Source organism: Schistocerca gregaria, chromosome 2 (genome assembly GCF_023897955.1).
Source record: "Schistocerca gregaria isolate iqSchGreg1 chromosome 2, iqSchGreg1.2, whole genome shotgun sequence".
Lineage (NCBI taxonomy): Eukaryota > Metazoa > Arthropoda > Insecta > Orthoptera > Acrididae > Schistocerca > Schistocerca gregaria.
The window spans coordinates 92971404-92983577 of NC_064921.1; the positions used below are offsets into that span (position 1 = coordinate 92971404).

At 38.4% G+C, this 12174-nt stretch overlaps 1 long non-coding RNA gene across 1 annotated transcript in view; it reads left to right on the forward strand.

Moving 5' to 3' along the window:
• The window catches only part of LOC126336413 (uncharacterized), a 44287-nt gene extending 41882 nt beyond the window's left edge, over nucleotides 1-2405 (forward strand). The window contains exon 3 of the long non-coding RNA XR_007564957.1: nucleotides 2007-2405. This is a non-coding gene — a long non-coding RNA (uncharacterized LOC126336413). The remainder of the gene's footprint in view (nucleotides 1-2006) is intronic.
• The last annotated feature ends 9769 nt before the right edge of the window (nucleotides 2406-12174 follow it).

Sequence of the window (12174 nt, forward strand, 5' to 3'; positions counted from 1 at the left end):
TCTCTGTGGCGTAACATAGCGACTATTGAAGACTTCTGTTCGAAAAATCTAGTGTACATATGTGAAGTATGATACGTCAAACAACAAATGAGCACACATCACTTTCACTAAATACACACAATAGGCTAGAAACCTCACAAACTATGTCTTCACAACCAGAGATCTGTATTCTAAACAAAAATATGCTTTGTAATTACAGAAGAATATTTCACTCTTCGTTTATAATTTTTTCAAAATTCGCCACAAATAATCGGCATTTCGGATAATCCGGAAGCTTAATAACAGTCCGCTTTTTGTATTGTGTAACCTTAAGCTTATCATTAGGAAAGATACAAATTTATACATCTTTCCATGGATTACTAAAAATATCGTTTTCTACCACCCGAATGTTAAGTTTTATTTACTAATCTCATTTTGAGTAAAACAAAGCCACGATTTTCGTGACTACATTTCACGCCGCGAAGAAAGAATTCATGGCGAAGAAAGCGTTAAAGCCGGCCGGGGTGGACGTGCGGTTCTAGGCGCTACAGTCTGGAACCGTGTGACCGCTACGGTCGCAGGTTCGAATCCTACCTCGGGCATGGATGTGTGTGATGTCCTTTGGTTAGTTAGGTTTAAGTAGTTCTGTGTTCTAGAGGACTGATGACCTTAGAAGTTAAGTCCCATAGTGCTCAGAGCCATTTGAACCATTTGAAAGCATAAAAATTCACTCTTCTCAAAATGTGCTCTTTTACTTATTTTCATGCAGGGTCTAAGTCAGAAGCATTGGATTCTCTGATGATGGCTGATGATCAGAGTCGATGAAAATATTTCCCATGTTGTCAGTAACTGCTGAGAATAGGGACACAAATATAGGCATCCCTGAACAATCAACACGTTGACAGTCTTAAAACTCTACTCTTACTAAGAGGACCGGACATATGAGGTCTCCACGATTCCCAACAGGTAGCGTCTGTAGACGGCTGTACAAACAGCAGAGGTTACACCAATACCGGCAGGACCTACTGTATTAGCCAGAGGCACTTACACAGAGTCACATTCAAATACTAACCAAATACTAACTGTTGTGGATTGAATGTAGTAACTGAATGCTGCCATCAATTCATCCCAAACCTCTGTGGTAACAGAAAATTGTTTCCCTGCCATGGTTCCTTAATGGCGACTGACTTTGCACAGTTGGAAGCAAACACTTCTCTGTGGATCGACACTACAACAAAGTGAGAAATAACAAGTAACATTTTGTAAATGTCTCTTAACATCTAGCGAGACTATAATTTATGTTTTCTTAACCGATGCACTGTGCGCAGTAATTACGTTCTTCATGACATACGACGAACAGTCGTGGAACATATACCTGTAATGTGGTATTAGCTCTATGTACTAGAAGGACTTTCGTAACATATAAGGATAATGGTCTGTATGATAAAATACTCACTCTTGTTCTAATGCTCCCGTACAAAAGGTGCGATTTAATGGTATGTTCTAATAACTATCGTGTTATGTAATATCTGTTTTCGTTCGAGTAGACCATAAAAACATGCTTGGATACTATGAAAGCGAATCAGTTACTTATGAAACGAAGTAATTCTCAGTACTGTATGACGGAAATATTAACCACATGTCTAACTGTGGTGCATAATTATTAAAGTAGGTACTGTTTATTATACTGTTTATTATCTTGTCTGGTGTAAATTTTAGTAATGAGCTCTAGTGTTTGTCGTAATTAGCGGCGTAGCTATAACCTAAACTTCCGTTGTTCTGAGTTTTAATCCGATAGCCACGGCTTTGGTATGGTTGAATATAGATAGTCCTACTCAATTACTGCCAACACTAGACGAGACGTGCGAGATAATGCACGTACACGATCTGTTCCTAAATTAAGTTTTGGCTTACTTTAATTTGGCGCCTACTTGAGAGCGCTTAAAATCTATATATGTCCCTTATTCTTGTATACTAACACAAACTGACTTTCTTTTTCATGCTACTGGATGTTGATGAAACCCAAGTTGGTGAAATATCGATAAAAGGGAATCCACAGAGAGCCAAGGAGGTCAGCACTGGTGGAGCAGCTATTCACGCAAGTACACTTATATTGTATTAGAGAGAGTATTAGAGGATGTACCACAGTTGCAGTGTTATTCAGCTTTTAGAGCTACTATAAAGTTTTATTTCCGTAAACTGTAAATTTGGCGTCCCGTAACGCAATCATTACTAAACTGCTACAAGATTGTTTTTGTAAATGCTTACCGACTGTGACATCAGAAACATTGTTGCTTGATACAAAACTTAAGAGATGAGCAACATTAATGTTAATTTTTCGATGGAGCATATTAGCTCTTTTTTAATTTTTGAGAGTTTTTGGTTATGGTAAAGACCCAGTGACAAATGACGAATATACAGCTACATGCGTGAAAATAGACTGAAACAGTTTTTGAGATGCAAACGAATGTAGTGCCACCTAGTCAGATGCTAGATCCTTTTGCTCTTTTACTGCGAAAATTACAAGTAATGGAGAAAAAGAATGCTGTAACGCTTAAAAAATTAGTACAAAAACAAGATACCATTGCTTCAGAATTAATACAAAAACAAGACGCTACTGCTTCCAATTTTTCTCGGCGACAAAATCTTTTATCATTTAGTTACAGTATATCAGGTCAGGAATAGTAATCAGATAATTCCATAAACTATCTGGGAGTAGGCATTAGGAGTGATTTAAATTGGAATGACCATATAAAGTTGATCGTCGGTAAAGCAGATACCAGATTGAGATTCATTGGAAGAATCCTAAGGAAATGCAATCCGAAAACAAAGGAAATAGTTTACAGTAAACTTGTTCGCCCACTGCTTGAATATTGCTCACCAGAGTGGGATCCGTACCAGACAGAAGACGGAGAGAAGATCCACCGGAGAGCAGTATATTGCTCCCTCCTACGTATATTTCGCGAAGAGACCATGAGGATAAAATCAGAGAGATTAGAGCCCACACACAAGCACACCGACAATCTTTCTTTCCACGAACAATACGAGACTGGAATAGAAAGGAGAACCGATATAGGTCCTCAAAGTGCCCTCCGCCATACACCGTCAGGTGGCTTGCAGAGTATGGATATAGATATAGATGGCTTCTGATTTATTTGAAATCATAGCTACATGGTATCGCACACAAAACTGCTCAAGTTGCACTGAAAAAAGATACTCTAGCTAGAAAGTTAGCGGAGTAAATAACTGCGCAAATGCAAGAATTTACTGATTTCCCAGAATCTGTGCAGAAACTATCACTATATGTTAATAGTCTTTAGAGAGGTAAAAATGATTTATCCGAAACTGTTCAGCAGATAATCTGGAAGGCAGAATAGCTAATTACTGAGTAAGATAAAACTATCACTGAGAAAATAGGTGGTGGTAAGTTCCTGTGGGACCAAACTGCTGAGGTCATTGGACCCCAGGGTTACACACTGCTTAATCTAACTTAAAATAACTTGCGCTAAGGACAGCACTCACACCCATGCCCGAGGGAGGACTCGAACCTCCGACGGGGCGACGCGCGGTTGAGCAAATAGAATACCAACGTAAGATCTTGTCTTAAGAATTTAATACTTGGTCCGCTGTCGAAGAAGTGCAGATTGAACAGTTTGCCAATACAAAGATTCAAGCTGTGACAAGGCAGATATCGACAGAAGTGGCTGTATTACAACAGACATCGGACAATCCGACAAATTACACAACTCAGAGATTGATTGACAAACTAAGCCACAAGCTTTTGCGTTTTGGGGAGGCAGCTGACAAACGTTTAACAGAAATCAAAAGTAATTTATCCAAAGTTAAGAATATAGTGAGGAACGATATCTTGGAAGCTAATTCATAAGTAAATTTTGATTCTGAACCACTGCAGAGGAAAGTATCGTGAAAATAGACCGCTCAGGCAATGGAAGCTTCGCATAATATGACATGTAATGCGGGGGCAGTGCCATGTTTTGCAAATGTAGTGATGAAAGAAAACCAAATTAGCCGCCTCAATTTCAAGTCATTGTACTCGTATCTGACAAGAAAGGGGTGCATCTCATTATACTGATTAAAGCTTTTAGAGGAGCAATGCCTAGTACACGGACTGACACAGAAAAGATTTCTGTTATGACCGGGTGTGGCCAGGGAGGTGGACATTGTGAGCAACAAGTGTTGCTGAGTATCGTAATAGCTATGAAGACTCTGAACGTGCATTGCTAGTTAACTACTAGTCAGGCACTGTCTAAGAAAGATCAGGGAAAGATATTTTCCCCCTAGAACCTTTTCAAGTCAAAGAGGGATATCTTCCAAACTATTTTGATAAGTATCTAAACAAGACAAAATATTGGGAAGAGAGACGTTACCCAAACACTGAAGCCAATCTAGTTATATGTACTCGAGAAAAATTAATTAATATGTCCTAATCGAATATTGAGGAGTTCATGTCAGTATTAGACTCCACTGACCTGATCAATGAAGATGCTAAGACATAATACCAAAATGATAAAAATAATAATAATTCCTATCATAACGAAGAGTACAGAAATTATGTGGATAATAATCGCCGTCAAGTTATTGGTAACGGAGAACATAGTGACGGGAATAATAACAACAGAGGTAACTGTGGTTACAATTACTTTGCTAAGTGTATGTAGAAGAAAAACCTCCTATTGATTTAATCCTGGCTATACCAATCAGCCAAGGGAGCAATAATCCAGTAGCTACCAGACAGAAAAAAAAACTTTCAGGACAATAGTTCAAACATAAATCATGCAGCTGAGACTGATTCACTGTCAGTTAATAATTTGGAAAACTAACTTTGCCAATATCTAGCCACAAATAGTTTACCGCAGAATGGGAGAGGGGTGCTCACAAGAAATTAGACTAAGTCGTCATGAAACGGATGTAGTATTTGAGAGAAATTATATTCTTATAAAGTTTGTTGTGAGACTCAACCTAAGGATATATTCCGGTGGTGGTTGCAACTGATACAGGTGCTGCAGCTAGTGTGATCTCCTGCGGATTGCATGAAAGATTGTGTTAGGCAATGGAAGTTCCTACCCTACCTGACAGTGATTGCAGTATGGTAGGAGCCATTGGTACACGATCTCAAAATATTAGTTGGCAATGTCGCATTTTGGTAATGATAGGAAACGTAGAAATTATGAGCATGTTGCCAATTGTAAAAATGTTAATTGTGGTCTGAATTGTCGGAATTGATTTTATTGTGTGAGAAGAAGGTTACAGTAAATATATCTATTGGAAAGTGTATGCTTTTGATTGATGGTCATGGGGTGTCAACTGAACTTTTGAAGGCAGATTTAGGCCATGACTAATATTGCAAGGAAATTAAAATTTGTTTCATAGAGAATGAAACAGAGAATTCACACCCACAGCTGTCTGGAATCAATAACAAGCTCAAAATTGAGCAACAAATTAAGTTTAAGTACCTGAGAGACAATACCTTACTAAAGAATAACAGACCGATTTGCTTAATGTTTTATTAGAACATGTAAAATTTTACCTAAAAAGAAGCAGGGATATTCTCATCATCCAAATGTGATACCTTGTCAACCATTTTGTTTGCTATCATATGCCATTCCATGGTCAAAGGGGACTGCTGTCTCAAAAGGGATCACGAAGATGCTAGGCTGGAAGATTATCGAGCCATTGTCAGGTCCATATGGCAACCCATTTTTCACAATAGCAAAAGCTGGGGGCAACATTCCATTGGTAGCGGATGACAAGAAAGCAATAAGATTATTAACCCCTCTCAGAGCTCGTCCTGAGAACCTGGAAGAACACTCACAACGGTTCAAGTATTAAATAATTAACATCAATATATTTCAGATGTCCATACTGGCAGGTTCTGTTACATGAACCGTCTAGAAAATACACAGCTTTTATTTTTGCTACCCAAAGGTACCAATCTAGGCTCATGAAGTTCAGAATGAAACAGAGTGATGGTGTTTTTTAGCAACTCTAGATCATGTAATAGGTCAAAGCATATTCGATAAAATCATCATGCCTGTGGACAACTCATTAGTTGTCACCACAACTTGGAAGAAACATATTGAATCAGGTGTTAGACGAATTTCAGCAGTATGTTGTGACTATTAATTTACAAAATTCTAAGATCGAAGTAGAGGGAGAGAGGGAATTAAATTCTTGGGATGTCCTATTACACCATAAGGAGTTTTACATGATGAAAGCAAATAGAAGCTACAAAAAACTTTCCTGTATAGCAACAGAAAAAAACAGCTAAAAGCGTTCCTCGGTTTCACAATATTATATCACCCTTTTGTTCTGGATCATATCTTAAAATGGGAACAATTTCTGAATTTGCTGAGAAAACAAGTACTGCGTATTTGGTCAGCCGAGTGTCAGTCAGCGTTCGAAAACAGTTAAGACTTTTGCTAGGCCACGATTGATTCGTCTGTCGGCTCTGTGGCGTGTCTTTTTTTTAGATTAGAGACACTGAGAAGAAACCTACTATGCGTACTATTGACTTCACCAGTCCCGTATTTACTAACTGTGAGAGTGGTTACAGGACAACAGAATTAGAAGTCCATGCTATTGTTTGGACATTTAGTAAGTTCCATTTTTATTTAGACTGTGGATGAACAAGGGTTTATTATGGTCATGAGGCTCTAAGTCTTCTACTGGATTGAAAATTGTGCATACCAAGTTGGTTTAATGGACATGGCTATACCAGGAATATGAATTAGAGATAAATTATGTAAAAGATGAAAATAATGTACTTGCTGACATGCTATCACGTCTGCCAGTGGGACTGCCTAGTGTGCAGGAATATGGTAGTCAAATTACCGAATTAAAGACTTTATTGATGAAGTAAAATATTTACAGTCAAAATTGTTCAGGTCGGTGTAGAAATATGGATCGGCTAGAAGTTAATGATCTCAAATGGAGAGAATTAAAAATACAGCTCGTAACAAATCCTATGTAGACGCTAAATAGTTATTACACTGTGCATAATAGCCTACTAATTGATCGCCGATGGAATAACAAGTTTTGTGTTTGCGTTCCAGAAGCAAGCCAGGAATATCTGATCTGGTTCACAATAGGGCCAGGGGCATTCTGTGGTGGTTAAATGTGCTGCAAAGATAACTGATTTTCGCTGCTTTCTGAGCGTAAAGCAGAAGATGGAACAATTGGTATGAAAATGATGTCAGTATCAGGAAGGGGAAACCTTGCAACTGACGCTCAAAAGGAGAAGTAAACCATAATACTCTTAAGAAACTTGTAGAGATTATTGGCGTAGACATCTGTGGAGTTCTTCCAGGCACGTGCAATCATTATGCGATGCGTGACTTGTTTACAGACATATTGTATTATTGAAGCTGAAGAGAGTAAGAGCGCCCCAGTATCCGCCCAGTTGTAGAGAATTACACCTCTCCATTCGGCAAACGAAAGACTCTCTTACCTAATAATGCACAAAATCTCACTACCAGGAAATGGAAGCAATTTTTACAGATATGCGATATCAAACATACTCATATCGCATTACCATCCTGAAACGAATCATATAGGACAGGTACTTATGGAATTAAATAGGTTTGTGGACCTATCGCACAAGTAAATCGACTGCATATATAGATTATTTGCCATTATTGAAGGAAGCTTTTAATAACTTAACCCACAGCTCCAGAGAATGTCGATTCATATGGACCTATTGTGCAAGTAAACAGACTGCATGGGTAGATTATTTACCAGTGTTCAAGGAAGCTTTTAATAACTTTAATCACAACTCCATATAATGTAGACCAAACGAACTAATGTTTCACAAGGAAGAAACACTGAATGGGTTAAGAAGTTACCCAAGGTACTTGGAGATATGTCATGTTTAGAAGAGAAAGTTACACGAGCTCTGATTGCACTCAAGCGAAAGGCAGAGAAAAGAAAATTATATTTCTGTGCGAAACTGAGCATAGGAGAAGAACTTGAGGTTAGGGAGAACATGGTTGTGTAAAGCCCTAATAAGTCTTCTAGGTTGGCTATACGAAACAAGAAGTGGAAGCTTTTATACACAGGCTACTCAATATTGACATATCTCATGATGGTGTGTATCTTTTGTCATATGCTGATACACAACGAGTCAAAAAACGTAAGCACACAGAGACCTCAAGAAATATTTTTAGTGCAAACACTCAGAAGAAGTAGAACATTCTTTGAATATTTCTATATGATTTTGTTTGGATGTAAGTGTGCAGATTTATAAATTGCCTGTTCCTTAGTGAACAATGTATCTGTAATTAGATATCTGAATAGACACGTTACATTTTTTTATATTTCTTCACAGATAAATTTTCTTGAAATCACTAAGGTCTGTGAAAAAGTGACAGCCTTCGTTTTGAAGTAAGTTGAATGTGGCTGTGAAAGCATATCAGTTAGTCGGTATGTTGCACAGCCAGTTTGTAAACTAATAAGTGAATAGTTAAGTAATACTCCATTTAAAGGAGTGATTATTATTATTGAGCACTTAATTCACTGCAGACTCATATACTGATAAATTCAGAATCACAATCGATTCTCAGGCATTCTTTTATAAAATAATCCAACAATTGTCTTTGGGTTTCATTCGCAGATTGTGTTTAAATTGCAGAATTCTCCCTTCAACTTGGTTAGTGTATTATCTTCTGAGATTTTACAGTCTGAAATGGTATAAATCAATCAAAAGTATTGATAGTTATTCCGAAAAGGTATAAATGAACCAAATGTATTGGGAGTTATTAATATCTGGAAGCAGTAAAAGAACAAAAGGTTGAGACAAGGGTGAAAATTATTAATATAAAAACAGAGTTGCAAAAAGAGATAGTTTGTAAACTAATAAGTGAATAGTTTCGGTTATGTGATCTTTGGGACACATGTTGTGGACAAGGACAAGGCACGTGAATCGTGAAGTTTTGTGAACTCTTAACATACATGTGGTTGGACCTGGTGTAAGTATGGACAGTTACGTTAAATCTGAAATGTGAGTGTCGCATATTAAGTGAACATACTTCAGTTGCTTTGTCATCTGAGTTACAAGCAACTCTGAAGCGAACTTGTCAGTAAAAGGTAGTAGTGCAATTGGATACTTCAGTTGCTATGTCATCTGAGTTACGAGCAACTCTGAAGTGAACTTGTCAGTAAAAGGTAGTAGTGCAAATGGATACTTCAGTTGCTATTTCATCTGAGTTACTAGCAACTCTGAAGGGAACTTGTCAGTAGAAGGTAATAATGGACACCAGCATAGTGTCTATTATTGAGAAAGCAGCGTGTCTTCTGAACATCATGCACTTGTCGTTGAACTGAAACTTGCTTTTTGTGAAATTAAGTATCCCACTTGCTAACACACTGCATTGTTGCTGACAAGTTGCGAGGTGCGGGGGTGGAGAAGAGTTTGTACCTCTTTAATTCAGACGAATTTTGCGTGAGAACGAGACATGCCCTCGACCCCCTCCTTATCTACCACCTAATTAATTATGCGCACAACGGTAACGGAAGAAAATGATGGTGGACCCTGCCAGACGGTAAAATAAGCAGTGCACACTCTCAATAATTTAATAAAAATCGTAATCTACACAGAAACAATGAGAACTTTATCATAATAAACAACAGGACGCGTGATTCTGCATATATCTACGAAATGATATGCGGACTAAATATTGCAATGAGATTCAATATAAATCAGAGCAAAAATACACATGATTATCGACACAAACATAGGGTATACTGAAATATTATGAGGCTAAGAGTTGGCTCAAGAATGAGGGACTCCTACTCTCTGTGATGTAATAGATTGACGAGAATAACTGGAGGACCTGATGAATCAAATATCACTCTCCCGACTATATAGGAGTATCGCAATTAATAGTGAGAACTCAAATGGGATCACAATGAGAAACAAGCAAGGTGGACTTCTAACAAAGCGACCGCGCGTGCTGCTGAGGGATTCAGTATAAAATTGATAAGGTCCGACTTCTGCCGTGCAGTAACTCTGTGTTAACCCCTGGCCGCGAAGGCTGTCCGAGAATTCTAAGTTCTTCCAAAAACGAGCGACCAAGTCGGAAGACCGTCCGACTGCGAGGAAGATCAGATCCCCAATTCCAATCTGTGATGCGATGCAAGCGCGAAGCCAGCATTGCTCAACTCCCTACTCTCCTCGAAAACCGAAGGTCAGCATTCAGTGCTGATTCCAAAATTCCCCCACACTGTTTCGGAACATCATAAGCGCCAATAGCGACCGTTCTTCCCAATTACAAGGCTTTATGACGTCAACTATCCAGAGTTTAAGTTGACCAATCATGCCTCTGCCATTCAGCAGAGGGCACTGAACCTGCCGTTTGACCAGCTACTACAACAACCTGTCTAGACCACTGGCCATCTGGAGTCAGACAGTCGCACCCAGAAGGGCACAGTCCACAAGTATTTTGAGAATGAAGAAGACGATGCAGTCAGTTGGTGCCAGGAATCTTCGTTCCGGACGCGTCAGAACGGTAAACACATAAACTGCGTCTCGCAGGTCGTTTCACCCGGCATACAATAGACGAAACTCGGCCGACGTTAGTCGTTCCGGCAAGAGCTGAAGCCTATTGTACAAACCCCTCAGAATTTACGGAAGTGCAGCCCCCAACCGGAAATGCCGGGTGCTGCGTCATCCAATGCTTGTCTCGCACAAGCCACCGAGGGAAGTAGTCCAACATGTATAGGAATGAACTGAGAAGTACTTTTTGAGCTCTTAGTACAAATACCCTCATTACAATAACCTTATTCGGTCTGTTACTACCGTGCAATGACATATAACATTAATAAAATTGATGAAAATGAGAGGATACATGCAAAAGATGGCATGACCTCTCAAGGTGACGGATCAGCTTTTTTGCTGATTTGGGCAACAGCTGGGTAGCCAAGATCAAATATGTAGACACTAAACAGTGCATGTTGTGATACTGGTGATACTACAATTACCGAACTTTGAAGAGCTAGTGTAAACTAGCAAAGCAAGGAGAGCATGGACCAAGGAGGTCCCAAAAATACCACTAATCCACTAATCTACAATGCATCCGATTTGAGAGCTGAGTAAAGTATATTAGAGAGCGTCAAGATTCTGCCCCGAACACTTCATTATCTAATCCAGTGCATTAGTCTAAAGGAAGACTTAATATTGTTAATTACGTTTTCTTGGAATGTTTCATGTTCACAACGTGGGGTGCAGTGGCGAGATAAGTACCTTCCGATGTACACCTGCAGGTAGCTGTATCTTTACAGACGCAGACAGTCCATGGGTGAAAATTCAGCATGACCAACCGGCACCATCGATTTGCCTCTACGACTATTAAGAAGAGTAGTATGATTCTCACGGCATCAGTATAAAATATGGTAGCTAAATGATTAGTATCAGAGACGAATAGTTGTATGTCAAATAAGATATCTGTATTTGATAATCTTACTTCCAAAGCTAAAATTACTGGCTGTATACTTTAACAGTATATTGTATAAATTTTAAATTTCGTACATCGATGGGTTTAAATTATAATTTTGCTCCTGTATTATGTTTTATGAACCTTAATATCTCGTTTCAAGTTGTATTTAAACCTTAACTTACTATTGTTGTTAACTCAGATTCAAATTATGATGAGAAAGTCGAGTCAAACTCGAAATTTATAAATTACTACTGCAAGTAAATGTTCAGGAAGCTGAAAGTGCCTTCTGTGGTTTTTTTCTGTTTTCCACGAAGCCGCACCCGAATGGGAAGACAATTAAGTTATGAAATCCTGGGCTAAAAGAAAACAATTAACATCATGACTAGCCAGTAACGAGATCTAGCACTGATCTTTGCAACTGCTCTGTTTAATGCAATAGGAAATTATTTTTCGAAAGGCATTAGCTTATCTTATACTAATTGTGACTGAACTTTTTCAGTAACTCAGATTTAAGGAATCTTAATGATGATAAATACTCAGAGTAACTCTATAGTTGGTTACTAAATATTCAACAAATTTCTTCAACATTCTGTACAGCTCCAAGAGAGCCTTGTAATTTTGAAGACAGTCATTACTAACAGTAGTAATTAGCTACTGCACTAATCAAATAAAATCTGTATTGCAAACAAATTGAACAGCTCAATACATATGTAATTTCATAGACCCAGTATTTCGACATTGGGGG